This window comes from Papaver somniferum, chromosome 2 (genome assembly GCF_003573695.1).
Source record: "Papaver somniferum cultivar HN1 chromosome 2, ASM357369v1, whole genome shotgun sequence".
Lineage (NCBI taxonomy): Eukaryota > Viridiplantae > Streptophyta > Magnoliopsida > Ranunculales > Papaveraceae > Papaver > Papaver somniferum.
The window spans coordinates 206,286,445-206,290,915 of NC_039359.1; the positions used below are offsets into that span (position 1 = coordinate 206,286,445).

At 34.2% G+C, this 4,471-nt stretch overlaps 1 long non-coding RNA gene across 3 annotated transcripts; it reads right to left on the reverse strand.

Moving 5' to 3' along the window:
* Positions 1–225: 225 nt before the first annotated feature.
* On the reverse strand, positions 226–3,782 carry LOC113350329. 3 transcript variants are annotated; one of them, XR_003360753.1, is made up of 6 exons: positions 3,586–3,782; positions 3,422–3,494; positions 2,827–2,891; positions 2,447–2,506; positions 1,808–1,865; positions 226–369 (listed from the first exon to the last, which is right to left on the reverse strand). It is a non-coding gene; the product is annotated as an uncharacterized LOC113350329 (long non-coding RNA). The 3 variants fall into 3 exon arrangements; XR_003360752.1 differs by having other exon boundaries at positions 1,808–1,868; XR_003360751.1 differs by having other exon boundaries at positions 226–1,868.
* Between the last annotated feature and the right edge of the window lie 689 nt (positions 3,783–4,471).

The window sequence follows — 4,471 nt, forward strand, 5'->3', positions numbered from 1 at the left end:
TGGCTGTCTGGACTGATTGAATCCGACTAAATCTGAAATCAAACGCAAATGAAACTCAAATGAGAATTAAATGAAAACAAAATTCAAATGAGAATCAAATGAAACCCAAATTGGAATTCAAATGAGAATCAAATGAAACTCAAATTCAAATTCAAATTAGAATCAAATGAAATCCAAATTCAAATCAAATAAAAACGAGAATCAAATTAAACTTGCACACAAAGGATTAAAATCTGTAGTTCTGACCAGTGTAATCTGTAGTTCCAGGATTCGATTACAAAATGATGAACTAAAAAACTATTGATTGAACAACAAAATTTTAAACTCCGATGAGGATGAAAAACTTATTCCTACTTCATAATGGTGTACCTGCACAGCAAAAGCCATCAGCTGATTAATGTGGGGAGGTCACAATACTCAAGAAAATGGTTATAAAAACAATAACCATGCCATGTACATGAGAGGACAATGATCTATAAAGGTGGGTATCCTAACCAATATGATGTCAATCTCTTTACCTGCCTCTGTCCTACATCGACACAACCACACAAGCAAATAGTTCATTAATTCACGACCTTGACATATCTCGAGCACGAGATACAGAATGGGTTATACATGGAATCCTAATGTAAGAACGGTAACAGGTATTGCAGGTAAGATTGCAGAGAGGCCCCAAAATGAATAACCAAAAGAACTCAACAATTTTGTTCTTCCTACTGATAAACCAGTTGCTATTAGTGCAGTGATTGAGAAAAGCATGAGGAAACAAATACCTACTGATGAACCCATTACTACGAGAAACATCACAACATGTGTTTAAACAATAAGCACCAGCAGGCTCACAAACCACCATGTACCAATACCAACAAAATAGAGAAAAGCAGCACCAGTGGACGTACATCAAACCAACATTAACAGCTCGACTAAAGAGAATTCAAAAACCATCCCATGATAATGTAGCGTATACCTTATCAAAGTAAATTAACAAACATTATATGGCCAAAACTTGAATAATTTAGGAGAAAAAAGTCGGGCAGATGATAATATCTTTTAAATACTAAAAACTTACCACTTCTTTCTTACCGCCAAAATGAATCCTATAGAGGTCAACATAACCAGTGCAACAGAAACAAGGATACCAATGGTGATATTTAGTTGTTTCCACATCAAGCATTAGTTAGGTGCCACGAAAAGAACTTAGATTTTTAAAACCAAGTTTTATATCAAATTTAATTAAGATAAACAATTGGAAGTAAGTTTTGTTTTCCAAAAGGATAATCTAGATGCAATCTAACATCTCGTCAATGTTTCTTCATACCCACTATCTCTTTCTAAGTTTGAAATATGACTGTAAATTTAGTATCCTTGATGGTTGATAATGTAAAAGCTAATATTAGTGATAACACAAAAGTGATAAAGTTAATTAGACCGTTATTGTTTTTAACGATGAGAATGTTAAGAACCGAAGCCTGCCCTTAGTTTAATACCTAAAATTCCAATTAAAGAGTATCCAAATTTCATGGAATGTAAAATCTAATATTCACAAAAGTGATAAAGTTAATTAGACTGTTATTCTTTTTTAACGGTGGGTATGTTAAGAACAGAAGCTTTCCTTTAGTTTCATATCTAAAATTTCCATTAAAGAGTATCCAAATTTCATGGCCCAAATGTATTAATATCACACTTTAATTCAAGCGGATAGAAAAGAATAATCATTTCAGAAAGCACTACTGGGCATGTTGTGCATTTGATTTGTAAGGTGCAATCACTTGTAACTAATTTTGGTAACTGAAACCGAAGAACAAACCTGTAAGGCTTACAGCGGCGGTCAGATTTTAAGAACCATGAAGATGTCAATAGAATATCTGCTGCACAAACCAAGTGGATTCAATTAAACTTTGGAAAAAAAATACATAAATGATGCTTACAGGTAGTGGCTAGAGAAACACACACTACCAAGCAATGATGACTTATAATTTTCACCCAAGGAATCTAAAAATGCATCAAAACTATTGTCCAGAATGAAGCAAGAAGAAAACAAATAATCCACTATTATCAGAAGACACGTTGCCACACGAATGACAGTAATGACAGATGTATCTATCTAAGTTGCATATAACATTTACAATGCAAAAGTGCAGCAATGTAGATCTCAATGTTATCCACAACTTTCTAAAACAGCAGGCACAAAAAACAACATTCGCATCCTAAATTAATAACCACCCACAACTCTCTAAAATAGAAGCCTTCAAATTCTAACCCAAAACACCAGGTAGACCCCAAAAATGTAAACCATATAACTTCATTACCACCCAGCCCTGAACCACACCTGGGCAGAAGGCACATCAAGGTACAGATGTATTGGCGTCGAAGAACTTGAATGTAAATAACCGGATAGATAATTCATAGAAGAATAATAAAACAAATATAGCATAAGTGAACCTACTTTCTTTCTCAGACGGTTTTTTCGTGCATTTTCACGATGTTGAGCAACTTTGTGAAGAGCCTGCAATATTATAGAGAAATTAAGTTATTCTCAATCTATCAGAATTTTTCTTAAAACATAAAATTGACATACAGTACGGAAATGTACTTGCTAAAGTGCTTGCTAAATCATGTACTGGATAAAAAAAATTAGTTTTTAACTACAGTTGTCATGCAACTTGGTCCTCATATTTCTCATAGAGTACGAGAACAGTGTGTAAAAACACAAACACTGTGATTTCCACAAAAAAAAAATGGTCAAAGAGCTGAACATAAAACGTAATACTGTGACCAAGAAACTACTACATCAATGCTAACAACCACTGCTAACAATCTCCTTACCTATGTAGAACAGGGTCAAGAAATTACGCCAAGCTCCCATGATGGATAAACCCACAATCCAACAACTATTAAAAAACACAAGCCATATTAAATAAGGAAGTGGATATGTGACACCAATTGACAAAACAAAGCCAGAGTAATTTCCAAATTTAACACGATATTAACATTAACAAGTTTCTAGACAAGATATTCTAGATAGAATTTCATAAATATTAAAACACATGTGATCAGCTTATGTTGGTCCCAAAATAACCCAGTAATTTACAGGGGTTCACATATTCAATAACAACCAGATGGTAGTTTTTCGAAGACTGTTGATCAATTAAAAACAACTACACAGGGGACATCAAATCAGTAAGCTAAACAGGGAACTAGCAAAGCTTTTCATCCATTCAGGAAAACCCATAACTTAAAAGGAGGAGTAATTAATAGAAAACCCGTAACAAAATTGAATGACTACTAACAACATAAATGCCTAAAACAATCAAAAATATCCAGAGCCAAATATCTAAACTCTAAATAAGCAAATACAGAAAAATTAAAAAACCCTTAATTTTAGAAATTGAAATTAGAGGAAGAAATAAAGTTTGTATACCTTAGAATTAATAATATCAACTTTATTCTCATCACCACCAGACCCATTGAAATATGTTGTTCACTGTAGAATCCTAAAAATTCAAGCTATTAGATGCATGGTATCATAAACATGTAAATATTAGAAAATGGCAGAAGACATTAGGGGATTCGTTTATTATTTACCTTCAAAGAAAGAAGACCTCGAATATAGATCTGCAAAGTGAGTATAATGATTCCTGAGTTCTAGGGTTTGTCTTTTCCAGAACACGATGCAGAGTCAAGATCAAAGGATTTTTGTTCTTGGATGAGGAGCTTTTACTCTTTCGCTTTGTAAGATTTGTTGTATGAGAAACAGAAGTGAAAGAGCTTTGAGTTGGGCTGCGAAGGTGAGACAAGAAAAATGATGGAAAAGATAAGGTTTTATTGGTTTTAACGAGGAGAGGGATATTTAATCGCTTCCCAAGATCAACGAAAAGATTCAATCTCTAGAATATCCTACGCTGAGGAAATATGGGTAGAAGGGATGCCTAGAAAATTGAACTATATATAAATCTAAGTTCACCGGTCACAGAGTGGGTGGTTAATGAGGGATATAAAAGTAATTAAAAAAATTATACAATGACTGTTTTTGACGCTCCAAGTTGTGATTTATTTATTAAATCTCAGACGGTCTTGATTGGTCAAAGATCCGTTGACCGTCATTGACGATCGGGGTTGTGGGTTAGAAAACCCCCCTTTTCCACCAGTGCTTCAGCAACTTAAGGGTGTTGAACATTTTGTTTACGGATGTGACAGACACAAATGAGGTAGGCATGTCAGAACATAGAGATACTATGGAAAATATCATTTTTTTCTCATAGAAATTGAATCGTGTTCTTAGGAAGTCTCTGAATTCTTCAATAATCACCACTTTCTCATTGTTGTACTATCACCAGATTCTGTTTTCTTTTCTCGATGGAGAAGATACCGTATGCCTCAGGGCTCTCCCGCGGAGAAGAAGTTTCCTTTTTTACTAAAACTGACTCAAAGAAAAGAGGAAATCTTGATCGTGGATCCAGGCTGCCACTAG